Raw genomic sequence first — 18,521 nt, 5'->3', positions numbered from 1 at the left:
CAGGCTTAAACTCTGGCGAGCTAAACCAACCATGCTCCCCTTGAAATCATGTCACGTTTGAAGCTGTAGCCCTCGCAGAGCAGCAAGGCAGAAGCCGGGGGTTCTCCTGTCTGCCCAGTGAATTGTGCTAACGATGGTGTTTAATGGTGAGGAGCATGAGCAGCATGCTTTAGATACACGCCACAGCTTTTGGCGTGCTTAGATCCGCTCTCTTGACTTTAGGCACTCAGTATAGGTTATAAAAATATCTCTCTCATTACCAGGAGCTTCCCAGCATGCTGTCAAATCTCTGCCGCTCTGTAGGAGCAGCATCTCAGAGCTTACTTCTCCCTAAGGAAAGGGTGCAATTAGCTTGGCAGGTAATTATAATCAGCCTAATGGGGGGATGGCTCGAGGGAAGTGGGTTTGGCACCTGGGTGGTGTCCAGCCTGGGTGGGCTGTTACGGTGAGCAACATCAATGCTCTCCCTTGGTGAGGGTGGCGCTGGTTTTCTGCGTGCTGCTCCCCGCTGTAGGAGCTGGGTGCTGCATCAACAAACACAGCCCAAGTCCATCACGTGTGTGCCTCGGGTTGTTTTCAGAGAGAGAAATCCCACAGCTGGAAGGTTTCCTTTCATCTCTGACGTGCCCACCAAAGCCTGTCCTCTGGTGCGGAGGATGCCTGTCCTTGCTGCAGGCGGAGAAGCCAAATTGTTACTCCTTAGGGAAGGCTGCAAGGTCTACAATGGATTTTAAAGAGCAAAATGATCTGTATGTGGTTGGAGAGGTGGGATGAAGGTGGGTCATACATGAGGTGGCCATGGCTGATGTTGCAAGGGGAAGCATCAGGCAGAAGGGAAGGTTCCCCCTGAAGTTCCTTAGGCCTTTCTTGTTTCATATTTCTATGAATGACCCCAAAAGAGTAGAAGAGCAATGCTGGTATGTGTGGATGAGGCAGAGCTGGAGGATGTCAGTGGTATAGAGGAGGTTATAGGTGTTTTTAAAAGAGAGCTGGATGACCTAGAAGACGGGAGCAATGACGATTGAGATAGGAAGCTCGGCAGTATAAAACACAAGGTATTTGAGCTTGAGGAGCAACAACATATAAGATAGGACTTCATATTTTCCGGAGGTGGCAGAGTAGGGCTTTAGACTGTCCACTGATCTCGCGCAGTACCTCTGAGCCACTGCCCGAAGGCTGCCATGCAAAAAGCAGCTGCAGGCCTAGGGGACTCTCATGACAAGGCCTCTCCATTGACTTTAAAACCCTCGGGGCAAGAGGCACCAAGCCCTCCGCTGGAACTGTGGGTACAACTCTGATCATCCTTTCCCAGAAAAAAGTTAGTGTGGAGCAAGTGCAAAGTAAATCCACCATTCTGGTTGCTCCAAGGGTGAAATAGGTGTGAGGGCCAGACGTGGTTGTCCTTCTGCCATCTTGGTTTTTCAACGTAGCGAATACAGGCTCTGAGCCCAATTTCCACCCCTATCCAGCAGAAGAAAATGTTCTCCTTTTTGCCTCCTAATGATGTTGATGATGACGACGACGACCGTTCACCACCTGTTTCGTATGTGTCTTCACTATGAAAGACTGTTCTTGTGTTTGGTGCTAATGTTCCCAACTCTTGGCTTGGAAAGGGTACGCTGGCCAACCGGACAGTCATTCGTTTCACTCAGAGGCTGTCTGTTCTGCAATTAACAGACAAAATGCCCATCACTGTGGTTGGAAAGAGGTTTTAATTAAAATCCCTTGGCCACCTTGGCCAGATTGTGGAGGGAATGGGAAGAGGGCAGAAGGCCCAGGTCAGTGTCTTGGATCACCCTAGGAGAGTGTCCACTGAGCTGAGGCTGAACACAAGGAAGGACCTGGTTTATAATTGCATGGTCTTTTTTTTTTTTTTTTTTCCCCTCAAGTGACCTGCCCAATGGACAATTGCAAGCTGATAGGAGCGCAAATACTGCCAACCAAAAGTTGGGATAGGTCCACAGGTCATTTCAGTCCTAATGAGAAACCATGAATAGGAGCTCACATCACACAAGTGAAAAACACCTCATCATCTTCTCTAACGAGTGCGGCTCTCCAAATGCTTTTGTCTTGGACTTTGCTTGTCTTTCAGAGGTGCCCAGGCCTGCATCTTCCAGGCTGGCCTCCAAGCTGCTGTCACCTACCCCATCTTCTCTCTGATGGCCACCAGGAAGTTGCCTCACTCCTCCAGGTAGCCAAGGTGGACCTGCAGCAGCCCTGCGTGTTTACAACAGTGGCATGGGTAAGTGAAGTCCTTGGAGAGTAAGGTACCCCCTCGGGGGGATGTGGTGGGCCCCGGTTGGTCTCCCCCAGGTGGAGGTTGCCCTCCATGTGCTTGCCTGTGATGTGCTGGGCTCTGGACAAGCGGGTATGTTGTTTCACATGTGGTGTTCCCCACCAGTGCTGTAACTGCAGGTGCTACTCTAATGAATGAGTGTCTGCTCCTGCCAATGTCAAAGCCCGTTAATTAATGCAAAGGTCACGTAATAAGCACCAGGAAACTGGAACCAGGATGGGTCCCCGTGTCGTTTGCGTGGTGCAAGTCCTGCTTGCTTCCAGGGTGCCAGCCTGTTTATATTCCCTTTGCTCAGGATGGGGTGATGGATTTTCTGGTTTGCACACTACTGAGCAAGCAAAACTAAGAAATGTAAAAACCTGAATGGGTGCCAGCCCCACAACTTGTCACTTGAAGTCCAACACAAGGGTCCTACCAGACTGTGGTACCCCTTGACATGGCACCGGGGCCCTGAAGCTGTGTAGATGCACCTCAAAACATTACTCCAAAATCTCTTTTATTTTTTCTGAGATTGTTAAAGTAACTTTTGGGGGAAAAAGTCCTCCTTGGTTTCATGCACCCAGCCTGGACTCCTGCACCCTTCCTTCAGCGCAGCACGGACTTTGTCCGGAGGTACCCTAGCCCCTCGCGCGGGAGGATGGAGCAGGCATCTGGCACAGAGAGCTGGGAAAGGATTTTACTTTTTCTCTTGGGTTCTGGCCTGGAGAAATCAATTGGCTTTCACACGTTTTAAGGAAAAAGGAAAAAAGAAAATCCTTTCCTGCTGCCATTTAAGGTTTTGTCTCCTGCTTTCAGGTTTAATTTTGGGCTGTCGAGCTGCGTGGGAGCGCTGGGCAGCTTTGGAGTTTCTCTGCCCGTGCTGGTGATGGAGGAGACGTCGTCCAGGTGAACTCAGGCTCTTCGGCTCAGCTACACCTGCATGTGGCCGGCACGGCTGTAGGTGCCCAGGGTGCCCTGCCTGGCACCCATCCTGCCGGCTGGGAGGGAGAGGGGGCAGTTTGGGTGTCTGGGGCTGGGAAACGGGGAGATCTCCGACAGTGGCTCTGGGGACTAGTCAGCAACGGGCTTCGGGGCTGGGTGAAACATCCTACTGGGATCGGTTTAGCCCCCTTTCAGGTCAGCCACCTGCGCAAACCCAGCTTTTGGGATGAAATTAGCATTTGGGGGCAGTGGCAGGGGGATTTTTTTTTTTACCGCTCCCTGAGAAAAATGCCATTTTTAATGCCCGAGTGTAGCAGACAAAGGGGTTGGCTGCGTTTTCTCCTTTCCTTTCAATCCCCTTTCTGCACAGAGACGTTTTCTACTTCCAAACCCTGGTGGGTTGGGTTTTTTTTTTCCCCCTCTTTTTTTCCCCCCCGCTATTTCCCCCTCCCTCCCTCCAAATATCCCCCTGGGGGCACAAGCCCTGCCCCGCTCCCGGGGTGTCCCCCCAGCTCCGTCCTGGCAGGGTGCCGGGGAGGTGCCAAGGTTTGCAGAGGGGCGATGGCAGCGCTTCCTGCTCCCTCCCCGGCAGCACAATGGGGACATTCAGGCAGCCACCGTGTAACCCAAGTGCCAGAGGACCCCCTCTACCCCCACTATCCCCGTGTCGTCGTTCCCCCCCCGCCCCCCATTGCTGTCTCCCAAATAGCAGCGTGCGACAGAAAGCAGCTGACGCCGTGTCCCAGCGCGCCGGCGGAGGCGAACTGGAATCCAGCATCACAAAACAAGCCCTGTGCATGCTCCCTTCCCGACGCAGGCGCGTGTGTTGGTGTCCCCCCCCCTCCTTCCATCCCCCCAAAATCTCCCAAGTCTGCCCAGTAACACCAAACTGGGCTCCTTTTCCCACCCCCTTGGCCAATCCGCACGCTGCCAACAGGCCAGGGCCCCTCCGCTGCTGAGATGCGAAGGGCAGGAGCTGGTGGAGTTTGCAGGGAACGGCATGTTTTTTCCCTTCTCCAATGCTTCTTCGTCCCGAGCCGCTTGTTTTTTAATTCAGGGCCGGAGGGGAGGCGTGGGTCGGAGCTTGGAGGCAGCCCCCATGCTTTCCTAGGAACGCAGCCTACCCCGCCTTCCCCCCTGAAAAAAAAAAAAAAGAAAAAAAAAAAAAAAAGGGATTTCATTTCAGCTCAAGGAAGCCTTGTTTTTAATCGCAGGCAGATCAGCGGGTTTTTTTGGGGGTGGGACAAAGGAGAAAGGAGGGGGTGGCAGAGCAAGGAAAGCAGGGCTTCATCCTCCCCAGGTCCAAACAGATCTTTTCAGCCTTTCCTGCCTGCTCCGAGGGTGGGTTCCAACCCCCCCTCGCCCCCCGCCTTTGCTGTTTTTCCTCGTCTCTGACTCTGTGCTTGCAGCAGCTGCTGTGTTTGCGGACCGGGAGGCTGGGCTGGTGTGAATCCAGGGGTCCTGGAGTGCTGGAGGGTGATTGATGGTGGCCACCGGTTGGGCTCCAGCCTTCTGCCCTCCGAACCTCCCCAGGAAGCTGCTGGGGTAGGTTCAGGGATGAAAACACCGAACATGCCGGGTTTCGGGGGATTTAACTGGAGGAGGGGAGCTGTCGGTCCCTGTGCCTCTTCCCTGCATCAGGGCCTTTTTGCAGGTCCCATGGGTTTAGCAGCCACGGAGCATGAACTGATGATTACCGGGTGCAAAGTAATAAACACGTTTTGGTCTCTTCTGGTGTATTTGTGGGGCAGCACCTCAGAATGAGCTTACCAAGGTTGTGAGCCACGCTTTGAGTCCAGAGGCATATCCAATGGTACATCCGATGCCCATCCCTGATGTAAAGTGTGGGTGTTTGGAGCCAGGGCCAGCAGGATGATGTGTCCCACGTTGACCAGGATAACGTGTCCCATGTTGCCTCCTCAGACGCACAGTTGTGCGGAGATGCAGAAGTGCCCGCTGAGAGATGGAGGCCGACTCACAGCCGCTCTTCCACAGAATCAGAGGAGCTCTGCTGCATCGATGGCAGGGATGCTCCGCTGATTTGCATCCTGCCGAAGCCTTGGCCCAGGAAGGTGCATTAGTGGCTTAATGCAACCAAATCCTTATGGGATCTCAGTAAGTTGAGGATTTGAAGGTAGAGGCCTTGTTGCTACGGGTGGAAAGCAACAGGTAACCACACAGCTTATGTCTTGTGGGGAAATCACTGCCAGCAATACTACCAGCCAGATGGGATTGTCCTGACATCCCAGCATTTTGCAGCCGCCTCCAGAGGAGTGTCACGCTCCCCTGGTCATTCTGGGTGTCGTGCCACAGCATTGAATCACAGAATTATAAAACGGTTCGGGTTGGAAGGGACCTTAAAGATCATCTAGTTCCACCCCCCTGCCCTGGGCAGGGACACCTCCCACCAGACCAGGCTGCTCAAAGCCCCATCCAGCCTGGCCTTGAACACCTCCAGGGATGGGGCAGCCACAGCTTCTCTGGGCAACCTGTTCCAGTGCCTCACCACCCTCACAGGAAAGAATTTCTTCCTGATATCCAATCTAAATCTACCCTCCTTCAGTTTGAAGCTGTTACCCCTCGTCCTGTCATTACACTCCCTGATCCAGAGTCCCTCCTCATCTCTCCTGTAGCCCCCTTTAGGGACTGGAAGGGGCTCTACGGTCTCCCTGAAGGACTGATGGGAAGATGGGACAAACATCCTGCTGGCTCCAGGAGCTCTAAACGGCTGGGGAGAAAGCGGCGACCGTTGCAAGCTGGTGCGTTGGGCTGCACCGTTGGGTAAACTTCAGGAACGGAGCGCGTGTGGGGCCGCAGACATCCCGGGGAACAGCAGGCTAAATTGTGCCAGTCTTTGTGGGGCGGCAGGGGGAGGCCGGGGACGGCGGCGTGTCCCTGTGCATGCTGGTGGTGCTCCACCCCAGGGAGAGGCTGAGCCTGGGGCTTCTTGCACAAACTGTTTGCGCAGGGTGAGGAAAGCCGGAGCCCGGAGGCGCAGAGCAGCTCTGGACGTCCCTTGGCAGCTCTCCCGCACCAGCTGCCGGAGCTGGGCAGGGACCGCGCTGCATCTGCCTGCGGGGAACGCCATGAATTACAGCTCCAGAGGGGCATGAGTGGGACCAGCTCAGCCATGCGGGATCTTCCCTCTGCAGGGATGGGGCGGGCAGCACTGGCGAGGGATACAGATAAATAAATGGGTGTTATTTCTTAAAATTACTTTGTGGTCTTTTTCTCCTGTGCCCTGCTTCCCTCATCTGTTTCTCAGCCCTTCTCACTGGCTCCACTGAACTATATCAGGACAAACAGTATCCGGCCTGAAAAGCACACACCTTGCATGGATGACGACGGAACGCATCGATTCCTGACTCTGCACACTTCCAGCACACAACTAGAGGAGGAATGCTGGAAGTTTCAAAGCCCCAAGCTTTAACCCTGACAGACCTTTTGAATTACACCCATGGACAAGATCCCTGCAAGGTAATGGAAGAGCAGCCAGGGCCCCACCGGCGAGGACAGGTCGGAAAGCAGAGCTGGGAGGATGGCTGGTGTCAGACAGGTGGAGGACAGATACAGTCTTCTGGTAGATTTCTGGTAGGCAGGATAGACGTTCATCCAGCAAACAGACTGCTCGGTTCACCCATGGGTGCAGAGAGGGAGAGGGCAGGTGCTGGTTGCCCTTGGACTATTTACAGTATTCACTGGGCAAACTGGTTCTCCCGGCCACCTCCACACTCATTCTCAGGCTTGACTGAGAAGTAGGATGCAGGCACAATACCTATATCACATCACGGTATAGGATAACCTCATGGTCTACAGCTTGCTGTAGAAAACATCTGCCAAAGTACCAGCTCGAGAGCTGGCTTTCATAGAGGATGTTGCAAGAGCTGCAGTGGTAGGAAATTAGCTGGTTTTGTCCAAGTCCAAGAAAAAAAGGGAGAGGGGGTTTTTCATTCCCTCCCGAGCTCAGGTTCAGGTTAGGGATAGGGATGGGCTTAGCAGTAGGATGAGGGTCCCTCCCTGCACGGCAGCCCGGGATGAGACAACCGGGATAGGGGCTGGCTGGGCTGGAGCTCAGCCTTTTGTGCTGGGTGGGTGGGAAAGGTCTGGCAGGGAGTGGGCAAGGTGGGGGGATACCCAGCTTTGCATCGGGGTTCTGGGAGTGAAAACATGTTCAGGGGGGCGCTGGCTGCAGCATGGCCTGGGGTTATGGTAATTCCCCCCACTGCTGGTGATTTGAGCTGTACCTACCACGGGGCAGGCGACCCTGCAGCAGGGCGCACCATGCCAGTCCGGGCTGTCAAGGGCGACCTTCCCGTCAGTTTTCAAATCTGAGAGATCTCCCTGGCGGAGCGACTCAGTTTTCTCTGGAGCAAAGATAGTCTTCCCCTCCTCCCCCACTGCCGAATACTCTGGCATCGCACCAAATAGCAACGTCAACATGAAATACACCCTCATTTCCTGGGCCTCCTCTTCCCAGCCATCCTCCAACAAAGAGGAGTGATAGAGCATCTGCTTTTCTCTCCGCAGCCCTCTTCCAGGGCCAGGTCTTTGTGGCTCTTCAGAGGTGGTGCCAAGAGCTTTGAAATCCATTCAAGGCATAAAGCAAGGCAGCAGCAAGGAGCGAGCAGCGGGAGCAGTGCTGCCGGTGTTGAGCCCTGCCTGCTGCCACTGTCACCCCCGGTGCCCGCTCCAAAGGGCCTCCGGTTTCCCCAGGCTTTTAAGGAGCATCACTGAGGCCACCACCCTCCCATGTTCAGTGCACATGGGGAAAGGACCTGCTCCCATTTCTTTCCTTCCAATGCGGGCACAAAGAAAGGTTGGAATAAGGATGTAGTCTCTGCCCCATTGGCCTGGAAACTACTGTCCACAGCTATGACATCAAGTCCAATTTATGGGCTAAGCAGGATCGGGAGAAGGTGATCGTCAGAGGGGAATCCCATCAGTGTCTGTCAGACAATTTGCCTCCGGGAACTGAAAGCAAGATGGGATCAAAGGTACGTGTGGCATCTGCAGCGCCTTCATTGCACCACCTTCTCATCTCCATCCCACTTCTCTTGCAAAGCAGCTCAGAAGCCAGACGAGCGGCTCTTCGCATCTCGATCCCTGCGCCTTGCTGCAGTGACCTTCCCGGGGCATCGCTCCCTGCTCCTCCTTGGCTACCAGCATGACGGACCCACCAGGATGACCCTGGGACCAGCTCCCATCTATTTGCTGTGGCGTGTGGAGGATGTGGCGGGGATGGACTCACCTTCCATAGAGAACAGGAAGAATGGGTTTGGGGAAAGCAGGGGATTTATTAAGTCTTTTGGAAGAATGGATTTAGAGACTGCAGGACATGTCCAGCCAGGAGGAAATTATTTAGTGGTAGGCTGGTATTTGTTCCAGCTTTAGAATCTCATGCTGCCCATTCCTTTGCACTTCATTAAACTGCCCTTCCAGCCACCCGCCTGAACTCAGAACCACTGCGGGATGAGCTATAAATTACTGCTGTCGGCCCCATGATTCCCATGCCCTCCTGAACACCATCTTTTGCCCTGGACGCTCAGACATGAGCCAACCAGGGCAGGGCAGGAGGATCAGAGAGGAAAATGAGATCAACGGGAGGGTGAACTTCGGGAATGACATGTTGGACAGGTCTCCAGTGGGGCCTCTGGTAATGGGCCAGGATGTATCCCAAAGGTCGGGTACCATGTCTGGGTGTCAAAGCGGGGAGAGGTGAGAAGGTTGATGTGTGGATGTGCGTGCAAACATATTTATTACCTCTTCAGGGTTGCCTTACATTCAAAATTCATGGTACAGCCTCTCTTCCAGGAGTGTTTCCAGGATCCAGTGCTTGTTTCCAGGACCGCAAAGATGACTCTGGTAAACGGCATGCAGAGAGTTTCTCCCCAGCCCTTGCACTGTTCTGCCTGGACTGAGGTTCTCCTCTGGTCTGTCCCCTCCTCCCTGTGGCTCCCGTCCGTCCTGCTTGTTTTCTGCATTCTGCAGAGCTGGCCGGGCAATGTGCTTTAATATTTTCTTCTGAATGAAGTTTCCTACAGTAGTAAAAAAGGGGAAATGTGGTGTGTGCTGCAACTGAGAAATGTCCATGGCCTACGGCTCTTCCCCATGTGCTCCTCCTCCCTGGAAGCATGCGGGTACCTATACAGGTAGGTATGGCAAAGCCCCTGCATCCCCCTGGTCCCCATTCATTGTCAGTTGTGCCCAGACCTCTTGCCAATGGGCAATGCCTGGGGGAGGCTGGGGAGCACCCTGCAACGTGGGACCCCACTGACAACCTCCAGATGGGTCTTCTCCAGCCATTGGAGAAGAAGATGACACGCTCCCCCTTGTTCCTCACCGACATTAGCTCCAAGCAGATGGTCCTGTGATCCCCACCAGGACGCATGATGTATTAGAGCCTTGCTCTGGTCCAGGTCCCTTTCACTGATCTCCACTCTCAGCCCCACCAAAAGAAGACTCAAAGCTCCCAAACAGTCAATGCAAGTCAGAGCGTGGGCCTTCAGGCACTGGTACTCAAGCTCACCTGCCCGTGCTTGCACACTAAGAAAGCCTGGGTGCTCAGCCTCCGTAGAACACGTACCTTCCTATTGCTCTGCAGAGCAATTCCTCGTGAAGTTTGTCTCTGATACAAAAACCACAGCAAGGCAATATCAGCCGTGGCCGGTTCCTGCCTGCTGATGCTGTCAAGGTGGGCAATAAGGAGAAGAAAATTGAGCTATAAGGGGAGAAGGAGGCCATGGGCAGAACAGTCATCTCCTACGCCCTAAATCAGATTGATCTGAGGAGGAGCAATGAGGAGGAGGCACATGAGGAGGAACTTCTTTCCTTTGAGGGTGGCAGAGCCCTGGCACAGGCTGCCCAGAGAGGTGGTGGAGTCTCCGTCTCTGGAGACATTCCAAACCCACCTGGACGTGTTCCTGTGCCACCTGCTCTGGGTGACCCTGCTCTGGCAGGGGGGTTGGACTGGATGATCTCCAGAGGTCCCTTCCAACCCCTGCCATTTTGTGATTCTGCTCTATGTCAGTGTTACAGGGCTGTGATGTCTTAGGGTCGGTTCATCTCAGATGAAGGGTGATACCTCCTTGCAGGCTGTTGAAGCCTTAGCACCAGCTAACCCAGCAGAAAGGGGCAAGCAAGGATCTTAAAGGGAGATAAGTGACAGAGGGACAATTCTGGATGGCAAACAGCTGCTCTTGGAGGGGTCTCTTCTGCTGCTTCGCTCTGCCTGTGGCTACAAGCCTCCTGTTTCTTGTAGAAAAGTCGTGAGGCTTTGAAATGTCTGTTTACAACCCCTTTGTCCCCCTCCTGTTGTCATCTGATCACTGGTGTAGGAATCCATGCTTAAGCGGGTCACGTAAAGGGAAGAAACAGCTTCCCAATGTGGGATGGGTGGATCGTGCCAGGGAGGCACCAGCTGAGCATTTTGTCCAGCTCCCAGGCAGCTAACGAGCTTCTGACTGGTAATGTGGTAGGGCACGGTGGCTTCAGAGAGAGGACAGTCTCCAATGACACCCAGACATGGGCCGTGCTCCTAACAGATACAGAGCAACTTCTGCGCTGCAACATGGAGCTGACCCAAAAGGGCAGCGAATTCCTCATGAACCTCTCTAGGAACTGGACCCTTGCATGGCCGCACGCCGTCTTCACTGCTGCAAAAAATATTCGTCCTCGGTGTGCTTTCACATCAGCGACGAGCTGGCTGGCGTTCCTCCTCACCCGCTGTGCAGCCAGCACTGGGCAGAGACTCCTCCTGGGGTCCCCGTGACTCCCCGGCGGCGCTCAGCTAATCTGCCGGATTATAGTCATTATATTTAACCAGATTAGACGACTGTTTCTGCAGTTACTGTTACTGTTTTGCACTGCTCATATTTATAGGGTGCCCTGGTCATATTTATAGGGCTGCAGAATCGAGTTACAACTTCAAGGGCTCCAGCCATGGCCGCTGTAGGTCAGAGTAACCCCGGATAAAGCCGCACTGGTCTCGCTTTGAGCATCACCCATTGGTACCAGCGCTTCCAGGGGGCCTTGGTGGCTCCTCGCTGCAGTGACAGCGTTTTTGCACAGCAAATAGAAACCCTGCCTCCCACACCTCGAATTGTGTTTGACAGCAGGGTAGCGTACCCAGACCACCCCATCTGGGGGAATGGGACCGGGGAGAAGGTCTTAAACTCTTCTGCCTGAAGAGGGGGCAAGTTCACCCGGCCGTCAGTCCCTGCAAGCCTGGCAACTGGAAAAAGAAATCTTTAAACCGCCTTACAATATCTTGGTTGTCTTTGGGGCTGGAGCCCTGTGGGTTTGGTGACCAGGGCGTGCCATTTGTCACAGCCCAGGCTGTGCTAGATACCTGTGCCACCAGGCTTTTGGCTCATCCAGCAAAGCGGGCGCTCTGCACTTTTTGGCGATGCTGTGGGGCACTTCAGTGCCACCCCGGAGCAGATATCACAAGGAAAGGCGCATTCAAGAACCAATACAAGCTTTGCCAGACGCCCTGGGTTTGCACAAGGAGGGAGTGAGGCAACCCCGCTGCTCGTCCTGACCCGGCTGGGGGTGTTTGTGTGGGCACGGAGAATAACCCCCCTCAGATGTTGGGCTCAGCCGCAGCAAGCAGCACTGGGTATGGACCAACACTCAGCTAAATGTGGACCTCCAGTTTGCTCAGGTCTTGCTTGTCAAGACACCATCTTCTTCATGTCCATCTTCGAGTCTGGAGAACGTCTTTGAGGGGGCGCACACAAAGCTCCTTGTTAGGTGGACTTGAGGATGATGAATATTGAAAAGTGTTAAGAAATTGAGCCCCTTCACCACGATCTCTTTAACTGCAGCTGATCTTGGCTGTGCAACCACGCTGCACGTTCGGATGAGCTAAAATTAACTGTGTTCCCATGCAAAGGCTGTGGTGAAGCTGCGCTTGGAGCAATGCAGTGCTACGAACTGCTGCTCCTGGTTGTTAGGTGTTAGCGCATAGTCAGAGCTGTCCCAAAGGTGAACCTTTTCAAAAGAAGCCTGCCTGGAGGCAAGGGTGGGCAAAATGAAGGCTCGGGCTGTGCAATGGCCAAGGCAAAGACCCTGGGGCTTCTCTCCATCCCCTTTGGGCTTTTGGCTGCTCACCTCCTTGCAATGGCATCAGCCCAACCTGGTGCTTGCTGCTGGAGGGACGAAAAACCCATGAGCCCATCAGCAGCCATCCCATCCCAATATTCCAATGAACAAGTGGGAGGATTGAAACACCAAAGCTGCGGCTGCTCCCTGAGAGCCGGGGAGGGACATGGTCTGACTGAGCCAAAAAGCTGGCTCTGGGGTGATGCTGGGGACTTTTGGGCAATGCAAAGGGAAAAAACAGCTCTTTCCTCAGTGTCTGGCTGCTTATGGGTGGTAGTCGGAAGAGCAAAGGCACCTCCATTGCTTGGAGACCCTGGGCATCCTCCAGCCCCACGGCAAGGTGCGCAGCAGGGACCAGCCCGCCCTGCAGGGCCACGACTGACACTCCAGCATGGAGATAAGCTCTTTGGAATTAATGAGGAACTCCAGCACATGCAGTAAAAATAAGGAAACAGCAGATGAAAAATAAATCACTTGGAGGAGCCTCCGGCCGGGAGGCTCCCGGCTGCCCGGGCTGACTGAGCCCTGATTTGTGACCTGACCTCGGCTGCACTCATTGAACTCCTCGGGCCCCGGCTCGCCTGGCTGGAAAACCAAGTAGAATAAAAAGCAGGACGTCAAGGCTAAGCTTAGCTTTTCCTTCAGCAGATAAATCACGGGGAGATGAGGAAATTGGTGGTGTTTGTTTGCAAACAGCTCTCTTTCAGCGTGCCCAGCCTTCCTGAACAGGGCGGCTGTGCCAGGCAGGTTTCATGGCCGGTGTGGGAGGACAAGAAGCAAACCCTCTGTGCTATCCTTGGCCTGGTAGGAAGGTGACAGAGAGTTAGCTCAAAGAGCCAGTCACAGCAGCAGGGAGGGGGAGCGGGGCATATACCAGAGATGTGCAAAGGTAAGAGTGGAGGGACCTTCTGCCTTCGGCTCATGCAATATTTGCACCATGTCCTTGGCACTTGGGTCACACCAACGCTCTCCATCACTGCACAGTTACCAGGGGACCTACATAAACCATCTAAAAAATAAAAATACAAGTTTTTCTCTCCAAGCATTTTCCAGTCACTGGTGCAAGAAGTGTTGCTTTTTCTTTTCCTTTCCATGCAAGAAATCTTTTGCTTTGTGCTCTTACATGTGCTCTTCCAGTACCTGAAGGGGGCCTACAAGAAAGCTGGGGAGGGGCTGTTTGCAAGGGCATGTAGTGACAGGATGAGGGGCAATGGTTTGAAACTAGAGCAGGGTGGGTTTAGATGAGACATTAGGAAGAAGTTCTTTACACTGAGGGTGGTGAGACACTGGCCCAGGTTGCCCAGAGAGGTGGTGGAGGCCCCGTCCCTGGAGACATTCAAGGCCAGGCTGGATGAGGCTCTGAGCAACCTGATCTAGTTGAAGATGTCCTTTCTAGTTGTCCTAAAGATGTCCTGATCTAGTTAAAGATGCTTCTGCAGGTGGGTTGGACTAGATGCCCTTTAGAGGTCCCTTCCAACCCAACACATTCTATGTTGTGCCATCCCAGTCTATGTTTTGGGGGAATGGGGTTGGTGTCCGACAGCCTCGCCAATGCTCCCGGGCTATTTGGGGTGTAGTGCTCAGCGTAAGGGCAAATACAGCTTGCTTTCCCTTCTCCAGCCGATGGGAAGTCGGGAAGGGAGATGTATTTTAGCTGGTGAAGTAAATCGGCCAGAGAAGCAGGCTGAGCTCATGGATATTCAGATCACAGCAAATGCCTGTAAGTACAGACATTTTTCCATGGTAAAGAGTTTATCTAGAGGCACCTTTGCCATTTGGCACCTGCTAGGCTTGATTTGGGGTGTCTCAGTTATTAAGTGCCTAACAGAGAAAGCTCAAGGGGACAGACTAATAACTGCACCCTACTCATCCCCATTTTTCTCGCGGCTCCCGGCAGCGGGAACAGAGTTTACTTCTGTTCCCATCTATTCTGGAGCCAAAGCCTTAAAAACAAATGGAAGATGATTCTACCACACACTTGCAAGCACCAAGGCATGGTGTGGATGCGAGCAGCAGAAGAAAAACTTGCTCATTTAGTGTTTTTCTGACTGCCTGCCAGAGCCGCGTCTGCTCTTCAGCCGACGCAGTGCAAGCCTTGCTAGCTGGCTGGTAAATGAGAAGAATTCGAGTAATTTTTGTCACGTGGAGGAAGAGGGAGCAGAGAACCACCCTGACGGCCTTTCGGAGCCGAAAACTGATGCTCGTGTCCATTGACCGCTATGTAAAGGATACCAATGTATGGATTCTTTTTATTTTTTTTTTTTTTTAGAGGAGTGCTTTTGAAAACTTTCATAATTTGAGAAGTTAACCAGCGTGGCCAAACTGAGCAAGCACCAAGGCAGGCAGCTGTTGTCATGAGGTGAGCTCTTGTCCTCGAGCTCATATTTCTTCACTGAACCTCTGCAAATATGACCGGCTTGCTTTTTTATGGACAAAACTTCCAAACAGTCCGTTGCCAAGTGTCCAGACAGGCAAGAAAACATGAAGCTGTGTAAAAAAAAACCCCACTATTCAACCCCTACTCTAGGCAGGTATATGTATGGCTTTGTGTTGTGGTTCCCCAATGGGTTCTTCACTGTTGAAAGCCAATCTCAAAGGACTCAAGCTGCAACAGGGTGGGTTTAGACTGGACATTAGGAAAAAATTCTTCACAGAAAGAGTGGTCAGACACTGGAACAGGCTGCCCAGGGAGGTGGTGGAGTCACCAGCCCTGAACGTGTTTAAGACTTGTTTAGATGTGGTGTTGGGGGATACGGTGTAGGGGAGAACCTGGTGGAGTGGGGTTGATGGTTCGACTCGATGATCCCAAGGGTCTTTTCCAACCTAAATGATTCTATGATTCTACGACCCTGGGGCTGTGCACAAGACACCCTCAAAGGCCTTTTAGAAGCCTGCAATCCTGTATTGAGCAGATCCTAAAATCCTACCCCTGGTGCCCCAAAGCACCATTGCCCACAGCAAGATTATAAATCAAATCCCCCCACTTCTTTCTCACTTACCTACCCTGAGTCCCCTTTTCCCCTGCTTTTAAACCATCCGTGGAGATCTGTGTATGGATCAAGCATCCTCCCAAATGAACTATTCCAAGTACCGGGCCACATAAAAAGCAAAAATACCCAGTAAAACCCAAATAAAGCAAGAAAGCTACAGGTGGAAAAGCTACAGCACGGCTGCCATTGCTGCTGCCAGAAAGATGTTTGCAGAAGAGCAGCAAGAGCTGGTGAGAGGTTTCCTCCAGTCCCATCTCCCCACAGCTCAGCAGGCCCTCTTGCTGGTGTGAAGGTGGGAAGAGCATGAGCAGATGCGGTCCCTTGCAGCATCTTGGAGGCACCTGAGTTCATGGTGAAACCATTCAGGAGGCCCTCGGGACCTTCCAGACGCTGGGCTGGGAGAGCCTTCTGCTGGTCTTTCCCCCTCCTTTCTTCCCATCTCTAAGCACCACCTCTTCAGAGAGCTGGGACCGGTTTAGACCCATTTATTTGAAGCCAGAGAGGGAGAAAGGAGGAGAAATACGACTACCGGGTCAGAGATTTATGTCCTGCAAGGTTCCCGGCCTGCAGCGTGTCTGCTGAAACAAAAATCGCCATTCATCTAGCCCTGATAATTTCATAAACAGCTCCGGATCCAGGGATGAAATATGGCCATTCCCAAGGAGGTGCCTGCGTTTTGACGGATGCCGCAGACAGCTGCTCCGTCGGGGATGAGCAGGGCTCTGCTCTGCCCGGCGCTGCGGGATGGACCCCTGCAGTTCCTGACGCACCCCAAAAAGGGGCCCTTTCATTATACCCATCCTGGGCAACGGCACTGGGGACGTCCAGCGTGAGCCCGGTGGCAGCTGTCCCCTCAGGCTCGCTGCTCTCTAATCCCAAGGGACACGCTGTGTGTGTTTGGAGGCTGGCAGGCAGAAAGACGTGGGTCTCTGAGCTGAGCTGTGTCTTTATGTCATGTGTTTTAAATAGCATTAAAAAATGAGATGTAAAAAAAAAAAAAATATAAAAATAATAGCATTTAATTAGGAGGATCCCAGGGCCTGCTGTGCTCTGGTTTGGCCTGGGGTAGGGAATGGAGCTGGGAGCTGTAAGAGGGACATAACAAGCAGTAAAACGTAATCCTGGGATTACAGGCAGCAATTAGCACCGCGGGTATGTTCGTGTCACCCCGTGCTCCCTGCCTGCGGGCTTTGGGATGCAGTACAGGGACCGGAGTGTGTCTCCTACCCACGCTCACTGGGTCACCAAGTCCCTGGGTCTGGGCTAAGGCAGGATTAGTCCCACGAGCTCACACCATGCTGTGGCGCCTGCAACATGTCGGCATCACAGTTTCTTAGGGAAAATAGCCTGGAGGACTCCAAGGAGTGCTGTCCTGGACCTGCGAGAGGGGGAGAGCTGTTGGCAGCGGCAGAAGATGGGGGAGAGATGCTCGGGGGGGGGAGGGCAGGATGGAAAGAGGAGCTGCGGCCACGCGTGCACTGGGCAAGGATGAGCTCCCTGAGTGCCAGACTGTGCCGGGCACCCTGTGCCCACCTGCACGGCTCAGCCCACGCTGGGTGGCAGCAGGCGGCACCGGGCACGTCCCAGGCTGCTTTCCAGACCTGTGAATTACAGATCCAACGGGTGCCTCCTCCCCAGAGCAAGTCACATCCACCCTGGCTCGTCAAATAACACCCCCCCCAGCATGACTGAGAGGCCGGGGGCTGCAGCGCTGGGTTTGCAGGTGGCCAGGCCTTGCCACATCCTCGCTCCGCTTTGCCCCAGCCATCCCCTCCGAGATGGAGGGCGCAGCTGGAAGTTACAACACGGCAGACTGTGGCCATTCATTCCTGGTCTGGAAAGTGGTCCCCACGACAAAAAAAATGGGAAATTCGGGGAGCCACTGATGCTTACTTGCCAAGGAGGCATCAGGACGCATCAAGTGATGAGTCTTTCCCTGTCCCGGCTGTGTTTCCCGTTAGTCATCCCGGCCCAAACTCTCATGGCCGCCTCAGTAAACCCAGCACAGGGATTTAAAGCCGACTCAGGCACACCGTTTGCTTTGTTTATAGGTAACACCAGCAGCCACCAAAAAATAAATGAAACACCGGGCAAAACCAGCCGCAGGGCCAAAGCGTGGTGGGAGAGCAGTCACCTTCCCGTGGCTCCCTGCACCACCGTGCCACTTGTCCCTGGGCAGCAGGGATAGAAAACGACCCCAGGACCTGGGGGTACGAAACCAGACATGGCACATGAGTGCATGGCTGCAGCAGGATAGGCGAGGGCTGTCCCTCACTCAGCGCCACTGGCACTCCAGAGCGGTTACACCAACTCGGCTGGCCCCGTCCTTCCCCCGTGGCCATGTCCCACAGCTGCAGGACCTGGACGAGCTGGAGAGGTGGGCCCGACCAAACCTTATGAAGTTCAACAAGGCCAAGCGCAAGGTCCTACACTTGGGTCAGGACAGCCCTCGTTATCAATACAGGCTGGGGGATGATGTGATAGAGAGCAGCCCTGCGCAAAAGGACATGAGCCAACAATGCATGCTTGCAGCCCAGAAGGCCAATCTCATCCTGGGTTGCATCAAAAGAAGCGTGGCCAGCAGATTCAGAGGGCGGATTCTGCCCCTCTGCTCCGCTCTTGTGAGACCCCACCTGGAGTACTGTGTCCAGCTCTGGAGTCCTCAGCACAAGAAGGACATGGACCTGTTGGAGCGGGTCCAGAGGAGGGCCATGAAGATGATCCGAGGGCTGGAGCACCTCTGCTGTGAGGACAGGCTGAGAGAGTTGGGGTTGTTCAGCCTGGAGAAGAGAAGGCTCCGGGGAGACCTTAGAGTCCCTTCCAGTACCTGAAGGGGGCCTATAAGAAAGCTGGGAGGGGCTGTTTGCAAGGGCATGTAGCGATAGGATGAGGGGCAATGGTTTGAAACTAGAGCAGGGTGGGTTTAGATGAGACATTAGGAAGAAGTTCTTTACACTGAGGGTGGTGAGACACTGGCCCAGGTTGCCCAGAGAGGTGGTGGAGGCCCCGTCCCTGGAGACATTCAAGGCCAGGCTTGATGAGGCTCTGAGCAACCTGATCTAGTTGAAGATGTCCCTGCTCACTGCAGGGGGGTTGGACTAGACGGCCTTTAGAGGTCCCTTCCAACCCAACACATCCTATGATTCTATGATTCTGTGACATCATTCCCACTGTGGTCCCCACTGAGCAGCTTGTGGGGTGTCTCCACATGC

General features: G+C 53.7%; 1 long non-coding RNA gene across 1 annotated transcript; it reads left to right on the top strand.

The window, feature by feature from the left end:
• The first annotated feature begins 262 nt into the window (after nt 1-262).
• Nucleotides 263-13,278, top strand: LOC134520088 (uncharacterized). The gene is made up of 7 exons (XR_010072358.1): nt 263-359; nt 2,093-2,242; nt 3,092-3,181; nt 5,141-5,332; nt 5,851-5,998; nt 6,483-6,694; nt 8,283-13,278. It is a non-coding gene; the product is annotated as an uncharacterized LOC134520088 (long non-coding RNA).
• The last annotated feature ends 5,243 nt before the right edge of the window (nt 13,279-18,521 follow it).

This window comes from Chroicocephalus ridibundus, chromosome 8 (genome assembly GCF_963924245.1).
Source record: "Chroicocephalus ridibundus chromosome 8, bChrRid1.1, whole genome shotgun sequence".
NCBI lineage: Eukaryota > Metazoa > Chordata > Aves > Charadriiformes > Laridae > Chroicocephalus > Chroicocephalus ridibundus.
The sequence above is the reverse complement of the archived record's forward strand: the minus strand, read 5'-3'. Positions and strand labels throughout refer to the sequence as shown.